Source organism: Adiantum capillus-veneris, chromosome 4, assembly GCF_014529385.1.
Source record: "Adiantum capillus-veneris isolate H3 chromosome 4, ASM1452938v2, whole genome shotgun sequence".
Taxonomy (NCBI): domain Eukaryota; kingdom Viridiplantae; phylum Streptophyta; class Polypodiopsida; order Polypodiales; family Pteridaceae; genus Adiantum; species Adiantum capillus-veneris.
In genome coordinates this window covers 109,944,256-109,959,673 of record NC_140934.1, presented here as the reverse complement: position 1 = coordinate 109,959,673, position 15,418 = coordinate 109,944,256, and the positions used below count along the sequence as shown (strand labels likewise).

Below are 15,418 nucleotides of genomic sequence, written 5' to 3'. Positions count from 1 at the left end.
ATGCCAAAATGACCTATGAGACCAACTGATTACAATGATGAGTCTAGTACCAAGTCTAGGTACAAACAAAGAAAACTACAAACAAAGAACTGATAGGAGTGCTACCGACTCCTATGGGTGGCTGGTAGGCTGAGCAATGGTATCATGCCATAAAGGTACAAAGTGGGGATAAGTGTCACCATGATACAATATAGAAGTAGCATGAAGCCTATCCTGATTGACACTCTGGGTGTCGTGCTAGAATTCTGTGGATCCTCTGCCGCAATCTCCGCCGGTGCTGCGTGGCTCCCCTCCTCAGTCGCGGTTGTCTCGATCTCCCTAACTCTATAGCTCGAGTACCGCTGGTGTGTGTATGGGTGGGAACCGAGCTCTGTGGTGGTGGTGTCCCCTCTGCCTCTGTGGTGCTCAGATTGAAGAAATCTGAGATGCGTCTCTGGGACTGTCTCTGTCTTTGCCCATTCAATAGAGCGTCTCTATGTCTCTGAATCTCAAGTAGGAATAATCCGAGACATCTTTGATCCTGATATCTCATGACTCTATCTAACGAGTCAAAACCATCTCTGAATAGACAATGAAAGCGTCCCTGTATCTCATAGTAGATTGTGCAGCGACATATGTAGTGAAACTCTGTCTCTGGCTCTGCATGGCATAACTGACATATCCTACTGTCTGCTCGTATGCCTCTGAATCTACCTATCTCAATCCCAAGCTGGTGTGAAGATGTGCGAATCTGGCCTATAGCACATCGTAACCCATGAGATAGATGTGTGTCCATGTAACTGGGCCGTGTGACAAATCCGTCTGTCGTGAGTTGAAGAAGATGCTCTCTATAGAAAACCCTCTTCGTACCCAACTCCCGTGATGGCTCTATCCATGTCCTCTTGCTATCAAGCTGGATAAGATCTTGTCGAATGAGTCTAGTAGTCTCCATCCGTGTAAGAGCCAAGGATGGTGCATGAAGAGAATACTCGAAAGGGGGCAGCCTGTCCATGCTGAAACCATGAGCTCATCTGTGCATACCAACATGATGTATCTCCCTGTAATGCCAGCTGTTTGGATGACTCAAGAGCAAGCCTCGCATACGTGTCCCTGGTGGTGTCCCATAAGCTGTGTACAAATGATACTGATCTGGTGAGAGCCTCAACCTCCATAGGTGGGGCAGCCAGCTCCGCTCGTATGATGTCATGTGGGACTGAGGCCTTGGCTCTAATCAGCCTAGAAATCATAGATATCAGGGGTCTCTCCATATTACTCCATCCAGCACTGTCAATAGACGGTCCCCAAACCTGAACCCCGTAGTGCATAACTGAAGCGACCAAAGTATCGAAAAGCCAGAGCTTTGTTCGAGGTTCATGGAACTGAACCTGCGAACAAATCCTCTCTAAACCACCTAGGGCTGCATAGGCACGAGTCAATCTAGTGTCTGCTGCCACCTGCAGTGTGAACCTCGGTCCACTAAAGACCACCCCAAGATATGTGTATGCATCAGTGTACTCCATACTGTCCTGCCCATATGTGAAAGTAGTGTTGGGTTAAAGGCCCGTGTGCCCGGCTGCCCGTTGTTCAGCCGCCCATGTATAGCCATTCATTTACTCATTCATAATAACTATACTCATAACTACACATTGTAGTGTGAGTACCGCCCCGCCACACACTGTGTCTATCTCCTTCTTCGTGCTGGCTCTCTGTGTGTGTGCTCTCCGATCCCAACAAGTGGTATCAGAGCTTGGTAGTGAGAGCATTGAGAGTTTCATCATCATTGTTGAGTGTGTTGAAACTTGCTGCTGTTTCATTGCCGTTTTTCGGTTTCGCGCACGCGCACATTTCTAAAGAGCAAAAGTTTTTTCTGAGCTTGGCATTGGAAGGTTCAGCACTCCGCGAGTATTTTCATCAGGCATCCTGGAGTTTAACCCCCCTTTCGGAGCCATTCGTGCCATTAGAAATCCCATCCGAGCTACAGACTAGGAGCTGCGTTTTTCAGCTCTCTTTGGTAGTTTTCTGCTGCCAGAGCTTCCATAGCCATTACAGGTGCCATTGTTGTAGTGTCTTCCACTTACGTGAGCCCACAGCTCATTTGAGAGTGTGTAGCCTCTTCTTGGAGTGGCCTCATACACATAGATAGAGTGGGAGTTTGGCGACATTGTCTTCTTCGACTACAGGTACAGGTACGGGTACAGGTTACAGGTTACAGGGAGCTTTGGATACAGGTTTCTTCTGTGGTTACAAAACATGTATTTTGACTGTGGGACAGCCATGCATATGGTTGTGGTTTGAGTGGGAGCTTCTACTCTTCTGGGCAGTCTGTTTATGCGTGTTCTTGAGCTACAGGTTGACATCATCTATGTATGTTGATGGATGTGGATATGGCAGTTTGACAGACACTCTTTATGCATGATATTGTGGAGATTTGGTTCACTTATACATAGAGCGGGTTTGCTCTTGCTTGCAATGTTGCGGTTTGAGTACGGACAGGTACTTGGTTGACAGTAGAGATTGGACTTCGTTGAGCTTGTGCATTGGTTATATGCTCACTTGGATCCATTTATGCTCACGGATTTGTGTAAGCTTGGTCAGCTTATGTCTCTATTGTGGTTATTCAGACATGGAGTATGTTTATGCCTCTATGACAGCTCATTGTTGATGCATTTTGTGGCACAGTTTGCCTAGGCCGGTTGAGTTACAGGTGTCACGGGTTTATGCATTTGTTTGTGGATTTCTACGTACGTTTTTGGACCATATTATGGGCTGATTTATACTCTGTGCGTTTGCTCTTTGATTGAGCAGCAGGTGTTGTCAGATTTGCAACACTACTTTGTTGTGGCAGTTTGTTGGTTGGTTACAGGTTTCTCATTGTTGCATTCTTGTTGTAATGGGCACTAAAGAGGACACAGTTTTCAATATTGAGAAGTTGGATAGTGCTAACTTCTCATATTGGAAAGATCAGATTTGGGATGTCTTGGTGCAGAAGAAACAGATTCGACCTCTAAAGTTGCAGGGAGTTAAGCCAGAGAACATGGAGAGGGATGATTGAGAGGAGTTGGATGAGATGTGCAGGTCTACCATTAGGCTTTCCCTTTCAAAGTCTGTTTATTACAATGTGAAAGATGCACAGGGTGGAGCTTATGAGCTATGGCAGCGGATTTGCGATATGTATGATAAGCATTCAGCTGCTTCTATGGTGTATTGGATTAAAAAGCTTATTGATTTGCGAATGGAGGAAGGTGCTTCCATGAATGCGCATTTGAATGAGTTCAATACAATTTTCAGCCAACTTGCTACGCAGAAAATTACGTTTGAGGACAATGTAAAAGCTATGTTTTTACTTGTCACGTTGCCTGAGTCATGGGACACATTTAGGACAGCCATAAGTAACTCGGTTCCTGCGGATGAGTTGACAAGTACTAATGTGGAGTCTAGTCTTCTCACGGAAGAGATTAATCGAAAGAATAATGCAGGTAGTAAGTCTTCTAGTGCAATGGTTGTCAGAGGCAGGACTATGGACAAGTATAAGTCCAACAGGGGTAAATCTAGAAGCAAGTCCCGTGCAGGCACAAGTAAAAAGGATGTGGAATGTTTTCATTGTGGTAGAAAAGGCCATTTCAAAAAGGATTGCTACAAGTGGAAAAGGGAAAATGGAGATGGTAAGAAGAAAGACCATGATGCTAAGGACAAGCCTAAGTCCAATGTCAAGATTGAGGAGTTAAATGCAACACAGGGAGAGTGTAGCTCTCAAGATGACCATGTATGTGCTCCGACTAGTGCTACTAGTGAAGAGCTTGGTGATGTGTTGCTTGCATCCTATTTTGATGACGCTTTTCTTCTCACTCATGAGCGTAGTATGCCTATGGATTGGGTCATTGATAGTGGTGCTTCTTTTCACGTTACGCCTCATAGGTCGTGGTTTCATGACTATGATGCTTCGAGCACAGGTACTGTCAGGATTGCCGATGGGCGTTCTATGCAGATTCATGGCATTGGGGGTATTCATTTGGCTATGCCAAACTCTACTACGTTTGTCTTGCAGCGTGTGCGTCATGTGCCGGCTCTTGCAAAAAGCTTGATTAGTGTGGGTCAGTTGGATTCACTTGGTTTCAATGTATCTTTTGGTGATGGAGGTTGGAAAATCACTAAGGGCAGCCTTGTTTTGGTTAAAGGTGCTAAGAGGAATACGTTGTATTCCCTTTGTGTAGCTAGTGTGGCTGATCACATTGTGGGGATCACTGAGCAACCTCCTGCTTCTTTATGGCATCAGCGTTTGGGGCATATGTCACTGAAAGGTTTGAAGTTGTTGGCACGTGCGGATTACATTCCCGTTTCAGATTTTGGTGGTTTTGAGTTTTGTGAGCATTGCCTTTATGGTCGACATGCTCGGTCTTCTCATAAGAAAAGTGTTCCACACAGATCTTTGGAAAAGCTAGCTTTGGTGCATAGTGATGTATGTGGGCCGATGCCCAATGCTTCTCTTGGAGGTGCTATGTACTTTGTTACGTTCATTGATAATGCTAGCAGGAAGGTATGGGCATACCCCATTCGTAAGAAGGATATGGTGTTTGATATATTTAAGCAATGGTTGGCTCTTGTTGAGAACCAATCAGGTTGTAAGTTGAAGTGCTTACGTACGGACAATGGGGGTGAATTTATGTCTCATGCTTTCACAACATTATGTGTTGAAAAGGGTATACGGCGCGAGCTTAGTGCTCCCTATACACCTCCTCAAAATGGTGTGGCAGAGCGCATGAACAGGACTATACAGGAAAAAGTCCGTAGTATGCTTTCTATGGCTGGTTTGTCAAATGGATTTTGGGCTGAAGCTGTTGCCACTTCTGTGCATTTGATAAATCGTTCACCTAGTGTTCCTTTGGGCTTCAAAGTGCCTGAAGAGGTATGGACAGGTTTGCCACCTTCGTATGGTCACCTTCGTGTTTTTGGCTGTGAAGCTTATGTACATGTACCTAAGGCAAAACGCAGCAAATTGGATCCAAAGAGCAAGAGATGTATCTTCTTGGGTTATGGTAGCTCTGGTGAGATGGGTTATCGATTGTGGGATCCTATTGACAGGAAGATTCTGCGCAGCCATGATGTTGTTTTTCATGAGGACTCTATGTATAGAGCATCACCGCGAACGGTTGAGGTTCGGCGTGTGATATTTGAGGAGGATGGTCATCGGTATGATGGTCCCATGGCTGCTCGTGGGCAACCCATTGACCCTCAAGTGGGAGATCAGCCCTTGTTGGGAGATCATGTAGATGTGGGACAGCCAGATGCACCTCCTGCACAGTCTTTGAGGCGTTCAGAGCGGCGTGCAAGACAGCCTCAGCGTTTTGTGCCTTCTATGGATTATGTATTGTTGACTGATTGCGGGGAGCCATCATGTTATGATGAGGCCATGTCTAGTGTTGACAAGCTCAAGTGGGAGCAGGCTATGCAGTCAGAGATGGATTCGTTGATCCAAAAGGAAACGTGGGAGCTTACTCCTTTGCCAAAGGGTAAGAAGGCACTACCATGCAAGTGGGTTTACAAGATAAAATTGTGTTCAATGGATGCAAAGCCTAGGTACAAAGCAAGGCTTGTGGCTAAAGGATTCAAGCAACAGAAGGGCATTGATTTTGACGAGATCTTCTCCCCAGTGGTGAAGATGTCTACTTTGCGTATGTTGTTTGCTTTGGTAGCTACAGAAGACATGGAATTGAAGCAAATGGATGTAAAGACAGCTTTCTTACATCCGGACTTGCACGAGGATTTGTACATGGAGCAACCAAGTGGGTTTGTTATTCATGGCTCAAAGAAGATGGTATGCCTGCTTCTTAAGACCTTGTATGGGCTGAAGCAATCATCTCGTGAATGGTATCGTAAGTTTGATGCATTCATGAGTTCATTGGGCTATGTACGCAGTTATGAGGACCCATGCCTCTATACTCGCAAGGCTGCAGATGGTAGTCTTATTGTTTTGGTTTTGTATGTGGATGACATGCTGATCGCAGGGAAGTGTATTTCTGATGTGGATGCCTTGAAACATAGGCTACATGAGACCTTTTCCATGAAGGATCTTGGGGATGCCAGTCATATTTTGGGTATGCGGATCACTCGTGATCGTTCTCGCAAGATGCTCTTTCTTAGTCAGAAAGAGTACATTGACAGGGTGCTTGAGCGTTTTCATATGGAAGGGGGGAAGGCCATTAGTACCCCGTTGCCTCCATATGTAAAACTCAGCCATGATGACTGCCCTCAGACAGATTTGGAGACTACAGAGATGTCTCAGATTCCCAATGCGTCAGCTGTTGGTTCCTTGATGTATGCCATGGTGGCTACGCGTCCAGATGTTGCTCATGCAGTTGGTGTGGTTAGCAGGTACATGTCTAACCCGGGCAAGCGTCATTGGGATGCAGTGAGAGGTATTCTCAGATACTTGAGAGGGACTTCAGAGTTGTCCCTATGTTATGGTGAGAAGGATATGTATGTTTGCGGATATACAGATTCAGACTATGCAAGGTCAGTGGACTCGAGGAAGTCTACTAGCGGCTATGTGTTCACATTTGCAGGTGGACCGGTTTCGTGGGCATCACGTTTACAGCCATGCATTGCTTTGAGCACTACAGAGGCTGAATATATGGCTGCCACTGAGGCTGCCAAGGAGGCCGTATGGCTCTCACGACTAGTGGGAGATCTTGGTATAGCTGGTGATGCTCCGATTCTACATTGTGATAGCCAGAGTGCCATAGCGTTGGCACGGAATGCTGTCTTCCATGCGAAGACAAAGCACATTGAGGTGAGGTATCACTTCATACGAGAGGTGCTAGAGGACAAGCGAATAGAGCTTGTCAAGGTACACACTGACGATAACCCTGCTGATCTACTCACAAAGTCGTTACCCTCACAGCGGTTTGCACACTGTAGATCGCTGATGGGTATGGCTTGACTTCTTTTGCTGTACTTTGGCCACTTTAAAGGCACACTGCCTTTAAGTGGGAGATTGTTGGGTTAAAGGCCCGTGTGCCCGGCTGCCCGTTGTTCAGCCGCCCATGTACAACCATTCATTTACTCATCCATAATAACTATACTCATAACTACACATTGTAGTGTGAGTACCGCCCCGCCACACACTGTGTCTATCTCCTTCTTCGTGCTGGCTCTCTGTGTGTGTGCTCTCCGATCCCAACAAGTAGGTGCTGATCTCCTAACCCACTGTGGCGTGGTATTAAATACCATGACCTTGGTTTTACCAAGGTTGACAGACAATCCACTATCCTCTGCAAAACTACGCAATGCGTCCAAATGTCTCTGCATACCCTCTGGTGAGTCTGATATCAACACGATAGAGAGAGAGAGAGAGAGAGAGAGAGAGAGAGAGAGAGAGAGAGAGAGAGAGAGAGAGAGAGAGAGAGAGAGAGAATGAAATGAAATGTTATATTAACATCTTCAAAAGGCCAAAGTGACCTATGAGACCAAAAAGTTACAATGTGGTGGATCTGATACAAAGTGAGAGTAACAAGATAACAAAATGACAAAATAAAATACTAAGGAATCCTGAACTGCTAGGTGTGAACTAAGCAGCTAAACAGCTAACTAGGATAGCTAGATCACAGGAGATCCAACATCAGTCGCTGGCGGGTCTCATCAATCTCCTCCATGGTCTGTAGTCTAACCGGGCGTCGTGCATGTCGAGCCAAAGTGATCCGAACCCTTTGACGCAGCCTCCGTCAATGCTGTGTAGTTCTCCGCAGTCGTGGGCGTCTGGATCTCCCCAGCTCAGTCGCTCGGTCGATCATTGTGCCTCTGGTGTGAGGCGCCGAGCTTTGCTGTGGTAGTAACTCCTCCGGCTGTCCAGTGGCAGCTCTAAAGAAGTCTGTGATCTGTCTCTGAGACTGGCTAGCCTCTCCTCTCATCAGGCTCTCTCTGTGTCTGCGCAGCTCGAGCAAAAACAAACCCAGGCATCTCTTATCCTCGTACCGCATGACCCTAGAGAATGGTCCAAAGCCCTCTCTGAACAAGTAATGGAAGTGGCCTCGTATCTCATAGTAGACGGGGCAGTGGCATGTGTAGTGCAACTCTGTCTCAGGCTTGATGTCACACAGGGGGCATGTCCTAGCCTCTGCTGGTACTCTGCTGTATTTCCCAGTCTCGATTTGAAGCTGGTGTGAGGATGTGCGTATCTGGCCAATAGCACATCGTATCCCATGAGACAAGTGGGTGTCCATGTATCTGGGCCTCATCACAAAACCATCCTTCGTAAGCTGGAGGAGGTGCTCTCTGTAGAAAGCCATCTTCGTGCCCAGCTCCTGTGCTGGCTGTATCCATGTCCTCTTGGTGTCTAGCTGAGTCAAGTCCTGGCGAATGAGCTTGGTGATCTCGGACTGTGTAAGAGTCAGAGAGGTCGCATCCAGTGAGTATTGGAAGGGAGGCAATCTGTCTATGCTGAACCCATGCGCCTGAAACCATGATGTCAAGCATGCTGTATCTCCTTGCATGGCTAACTGTCGAGAGGAGTCAAGTGCAAGGCGTGCATATCTGTCTCTGAGAAGTTCCCACATGCGGTGTATGAAGGAGATAGATCTGGTGAGCGCCTCAACCACTAGTGGGGGGGCAGCTAGCTCTACTCGTACAATAGCACGTGGTACTGAATCCTTGGCTCTAATGAGCCGCGAGATCATAGAGACCAGAGGCTTCTCCATGTCCCCCGTTCCATCACTGCGGCCTGTCCTCCCGTGATCATCCAGTGAAGGTCCCCAAATCTTGGCTCCATAAAGCAATGCAGAAGCCACCAAAGTGTCAAAGTGCCAGAGCTTCGTCGGAGGCTCCTGAAACTGAACCTGTGAACACATCCTTTCCAATCTACCCAATGCTGCATGGGCTTTGGTCAATCTAGTCTCTGCTGCCCTCCTCAATGAAAATGCTGGCCCACTAAATACCACTCCAAGGTAAGTGTAAGCATCTGTATACTCCACCTTCTGCTGGCCGTATGTGAATGCTGGCGCTGACCTCCTGATCCACTGTTGGGTGGTATTAAATACCATGACCTTGGTTTTACCAAGGTTGACGGACAAACCACTTTCCTGGGCAAACCTATGCAAAGCATCCAAGTGACGTTGCATCCCCTCCGGAGAGTCGGAGATCAACAGAATATCATCAGCATATAGCAATAGTGGAATCCATGTCCTTGCCAGCTGTGCACCTCTATCACCATCTCTCTCAATGTAGTCAGAAACCTCATCCACATACATACCAAATAGAGTAGGAGAGAGCGGGCAGCCCTGCTTCACCCCAATAGTGGAGTAAACTGGTGTGGATAGACTCTCTGGGGTGCGTACATGCCCTACTACTGACCTGTATAATGCCATGACCTCCCAAATGAGCTTTGTGGGTACTCCCATCTGCTCTAATCTGCGCATCAATCTAGCCCTGGGCACTGTGTCAAATGCTTTGCGGAAATCCACAAAGCTACAATAGATCCGTCTTCCACGCGATCTGCCCTCCTCAATGATGACTCTGAGTGTCAAGATATGGTCAAGAGTAGAAAAACCCCTCCTGAAACCTGCCTGCCCGGCTGCGCGTATCCCCTTCCTCTCTGCCCATCTACTAAGCTGTGAATAGATGCGTACAACCGTGCCAATGTGTGTCCAATCATGATAGTGCGATAATTCCCAGGCTCCATCGGGTCTCCCGACTTGAAGATAGGTACAATAGTAGATAGGCTCCAAGTATCAGGCAAGCCCTCACACATGGCACGGTTAAACATAACTGCTAGAAGCTCTGCTAGTAAATCTCTGGCATGCGTGAAATGCTCAACCACTAAGCCATCATGATCATATGCTCTCCCAGTCCTCATCCTATCAATGGCCTTCCTCACCATCTCACCGGGTGAGGTTGTACGAGCAAAGGGCCAAGCGGTTTCAGGAGGGGTTTCTCCACTCTTTATCACATTCGACACTGAGAGCCATCACTGAGGAGGGCAGGTCACATGGGAGACGGATTTTACTGTAGCTTTGTGGCTTTCGGCAAAGCATTTGACATGGTACTGAGAGCTCGATTGATGCGCAGATTGCAGGAGATAGGGGTGCCCATAGTGTTGATTTGGGGATTATGGCTCTATACAGATCAGTGAGGGGACATGTACGCACCCTGGAAGAGAAATCTGATTTAGTTCACTCCACCATTGGGGTGAAACAGGGTTGCCCATTGTCTCCTACTCTATTTGGTATGTATGTTGATGAGGTGTTTGATTACATGACAGAAAGGGTGATAGAGGTGCCCAGCTGGCAGGGACGTGGATCCCATTGTTGTTATATGCAGATGATATTGTGTTGATCTCTGAGTCACCAGAGGGTATGCAACAACAGTTGGATGCATTACACAATTTTGCAAAGGATAGTGGATTGTCTGTAAACCTAGGTAAAACCAAGGTTATGGTGTTTAACACCACACCACAGTGGATCAAGTGATGAGCACCGACTTTCACATATGGTCAGGAGATTGTAGAGTATACAGATGCATACACTTACCTTGGAGTTGTCTTCACTGGGCCGAGGTTTTATTTGGGGAGAGCAGCAGAGACTAGACTGACCAGAGCTTATGCGGCCTTGGGAGGCTTGGAGAGGATGTGCTCACACGTTCAGTTCTAGGAACCTCCGACAAAGTTATTGCTCTTTGATACTTTAGTAGCCTCAGCTATGTTGTATGGGGTGCAAATATGGGGACCGTCTGTAGGCCAGGATGGTCGGAGACGTATGGAGAGGCCGTTGGTATCTATGATCTCTCGACTAATCAGAGCCAAGGCCTCCGTACCCCACGCTATTATTCGAGGAGAGCTAGATGCCCCACATATGGAGATTGAGGCGCTTACCAGAGATCAGTCTCCTTGTGGGATACTACTAGAGGCAGATATGCTACAATAGCCCTTGAGTCTTCCAGACAGTTAGCTCTTCAAAGGGATACTTCATGCTGGTATGCACAGATGACATCATGGTTTTAGACGCATGGCTTCACCATGAACAGGCTGCCCCCTTTCCAGTACTCTCTACAGGCACCCTCGATGTCTCTTACACGGGTGGAGATTACTAGACTCATTCGTCACGACCTGATCTAGTTGGATACCACGAGGACATGGATAGAGCCGCCACAGGAGTTGGGCACGAAGATGGCTTTCTATAAAGAGCATCTTCTCCACCTCACAGGAGATGGGTTTGTGATTCGACCCAACTACATGGACACACATATGTCTCATGGTTTGCAGGGTGCCATTGGTTAGATACGCACATCCTCACATCAGCTGGAGATTGAGATTGGTAGATTCAGAGAGATACCAGCAAACAACAGGATATGCCGCTTATGCCAGCTAGAGCCAGAGACAAAGCTACATTACATATGTCATTGCAAAGTGTACTATGAGATACGGGACCGTTTCCACTGCTTATTCCGAGAGGGTTTCAGTCCTTTCTCTAGGGTCATGAGCTATGAGGATGAGAGAGAGAGAGAGAGAGAGAGAGAGAGAGAGAGAGAGAGAGAGAGAGAGAGAAATGAAATGAAATGTTATATTAATGTCTTCAAAAGGCCAAAGTGACCTATGAGACCAGAAAGTTACAATGCGGTGTATTTGACACAAAGTCAGATTAACAAAATAAATTAAACTAGGATAACAAAATATAAATACTGCGGAAACCTAAACTAAGCTGATAGGTGTGAAAGGTGAAAGGCGTGAAATGTGTGAACTAAGCAGTACAATGTGTAGACAATATGGGAGGGAAGTGGAGATCCATCTTCATAGAGATCCATCTTCATTTGCACTCTGGACGACGAAAAAGTATGGCTTGAATCCTTTGTTGTAGCCTCCTTCGAAACTGTGTAGCTCCTCTTCTCTATCAGGGTCGTCTAGATCTCCCTAGCTCCAATGCTTGGTCTATGAGAATGCCAGTAGTGCGGGCAGACCTCTCCACTGTTGACAGCTCCTTTGTCTGTTCTTCTGGGTGTACAATATCTAGTGTAAAGAAATCTGTGATCTGTCTCTGGGGTTGTCTCTCTTTAGCTCTCCTCAGTAAAGTTTCTCTATGCCTGTGTAACTCAAGTAGATATAGCCCAAGACATCTCTGATCCTCATAACTCATGACCCTAGATAGAGGCCCAAAACCTTCTCTGAATAGACAATGAAAATGGCCTCGTATCTCATAGTACACTGTGCAATGACATATGTAATGTACCTCTGTCTCTGGCTCTAGATGGCATAAGCGGCATATCCTGCTACCTGCTAGTGTCCCTCTGAATCTGCCAGTCTCAATCTCGAGTTGATGTGAGGACGTGCGTATCTGGCCAATGGCACAACACAAACCATGAGAAAGATGCGTGTCCATATAGCTAGGTCGAATCACAAACCCGTCCCCCGTGAGGTGGAGAAGATGCTCTCTATAGAAAGCCATCTTTGTGCCCAACTCCTGTATCGGCTCTATCCATGTCCTCCTCGTGTCCAGCTGGATCAGATCCTGACGAATGAGTCTATTAATCTCTACCCGCGACAGAGACCCCAAGGGTGCCTGTAGAGAGTATTGAAAAGGAGGCAACCTGTCCATGGTGAAACTATGTGTCTGAAACCATGATGCCATCTATGCATACCAGCATGATGTATCCCCATTAAGAGCTAATTGTCTGGAGGACTCTAGAGCCACCCTGGCATATCTGTCTCTGGTAGTATCCCACAGACTGTGTACAAATGAGACTGATCTGGTAAGCGCCTCAATCTCCATAGGGGGGGCAGCTAATTTCGCTCGAATGATATCATGCGGTACGGAAGCCTTGGCTCTAATCAGCCGAGAGATCATAGATACCAGGGGCTTCTCCATATGCCTCCAACCATCCTTGCCTACAGAAGGTCCCCAAACCTGCACCCCATATAGCATAGTAGAGGCAACCAAAGTATCAAAGAGCCATAACTTTGTCCTAGGTTCCTGGAACTCAACCTACGAACACATCCTCTCCATTCCTCCCAAAGCCACACCAGCTCTAGTTAGTCTAGTCTCTGCTGCTCTTCTCAAAGAAACTCTCGGCCCAGTAAAGACTACCCCAAGGTAAGTGTATGCATCTATATACTCCACAATCTCCTGACCATATTTGAAAGTAGGTATTGATCTCCTGACCCATTGCGGTGTGGTGTTAAACACCATAACCTTGGTTTTACCTAGGTTTACACACAATCCAATATCTTCTGCAAAACTGCGTAGTGCATCCAAATGTCGTTGCATACCTTCTGGTTAGTCAGATATCAGCACAATATCATCAGCATATAGCAACAATGGGATTCATGTCCCTGCCAGCTGGGCACCCCTGTCACCCTCTCTGTCAATGTAATCAGATACCTCATCAACATACATACCAAATAGAGTAGGAGACAATGGGCAGCCCTGTTTCACTCCAATAGTAGAGTGAACTAAATCAGTTCCCCCTTCCGGAGTGCATATATGTCCCATCACTGATCTGTATAAAGCCATAATCCCCAAACTCACCTCTATGGGCACCCCCATCTCCTGTAGTCTGCGCATCAATTGAGCTCTTGGTACCATGTCAAATGCTTTGCGAAAATCCACAAAGCTACAATAGATCCGTCTCCCATTTCCTCTGCCCTCCTCAATGATGGCCCTGAGTGTCAGAATGTGATCAAGAGTGGAGAAACCCCTCCTGAAGCCGGCCTGACCCTTTGCTCGTACACCCTCGCCCTCTGCCCAATTACTCAAGTGTTGCTCCAGAATAGATGCATACAACCGTGCCAATGTGTGTCCAACCATAATAGTGCGGTAGTTCCCAGGCTCTGTAGGGTCACCCGCCTTGAATATGGGCACAATATTAGACAACCTCCAAGTCTCAGGTAATCCCTTACACATGGCACGATTGAACAACACTGCGAGAACCTCCATTAGCATATCCCTGGCATGTATAAAGTGCTCCGCTACTCGACCGTCATGATCATATGCCTTCCCGGTCCTCATCCTGTCGATGGCCCTTTGTACCATCTCAGGTGTAAAGAAAGTGCTCGTAGCTGGGCAAGGCTTGGTAGGGTCTCGAAGGGGTTCCTGTCTAGGAACCGTATATAATGATGTCGCATATTGGCCCCACACATCAAATGAAGTAATCACTGGGGGAGGGGAGTGCTCATGGAAGAGTCGCCATGCCTCTCCCGAGTCCCTACTCAAGAACATCTGATATAAGTCTCGCTCCATCTGAGCTAGGTAAGCTCGCTTCTTCCGTCGCACAAGGCGTCGGAAAGCAATCTGAGACCGTCTGTAAGTGATGACTCCTAAAAGAAGATCCCTCTGAAGCTGGGCTCTCATCTCTCTGCACTCCTCATCATACCAACTATTTTGGGGCATGCTCCCAGAATGTCGTCTCTTGCCCGGCTCAGTGTGTGGATATGCCACTGATGTAGCCCCATGCAGTGTTTCAGTCAGTAGAGTGGTGCACTCCTCCATTGAGAGGCCTGTACCATTTGTGTCAGTTGTGCCTTCCAATAGACGGTCCCAGATCTCCTCTGTATAAACAAAATCAGTCTCTGGTGTAAATGTATAGCGGGTGTGTGACCTGCCTCGTGATGTCTGGGTTATACTATACTAAAATTTAACGGACAGAGTCAAGAGAGCATGATCTACTGCTATGCCCACTGGCCTGGCTCCCATTGTGAAATCTTGAATGCAGGGGACAAAGCTCGGTTGTGTCATAACATAATCCACTGTACTGGCCCCATGTCTGTGTGGAAAGCATGTGAAACTGGCTGCTCCAGGAAATCGCTGTAAGCCATTAAGTATGGCTAATCCATGTGTAGTCGTCATTTCCATGAGGTATCTCCCATACTCCATCTCCTCTCTGTCATCTGAGCATTTGTCAAGTCCCAACTCACCCACATCCAGCTCTCTAAGCATCTCATCTGAAGTGTCGTAGAAGACTGTCTGCGAGTTACCCGTTCGGGCATTGAAGTCCCCTAGGAGAATGATATCACCATCCCTAGAAAACTCCCATATGTCATCATCTAGTATAGAGAAAGGCAACTGCCCTCTGGATGCAGCATACACTAATGTACCGGGAGGAAAGTAGCATATGGCAATATATAGGAATCGACCTGTGTCAGCTCTTAGTCTCACCCACATATATCTAGCATGATCATCTCTTCGTACAATATGCAGTAATGGTTGTAGTTCCTCTTTGAATAGCACTGCTACTCCTCCTGAACCTCTACTCGTATGCTCAGATCTCGCATTTGTCCTGTGAGCTGTCTCCCATCTGTATCCCAACACATGTGGCATCACCTGTCCACGGGCCTGATGAGTCTCTGAGAAGAATACAATATCCTTGTCTTTGAAACTGTCCTCAAATGCACCCACGTCCAACCTCATAGACCCATTACAATTCCAGGTAGCCATCTTCAATGTGGTCCCATAGGTCTCGCACC

General features: G+C 47.1%; 1 pseudogene; it reads right to left on the bottom strand.

Moving 5' to 3' along the window:
- Nucleotides 1-12,844: 12,844 nt before the first annotated feature.
- LOC147459791 (uncharacterized) lies at nt 12,845-15,127 on the bottom strand (annotated as a pseudogene).
- Nucleotides 15,128-15,418: the final 291 nt, after the last annotated feature.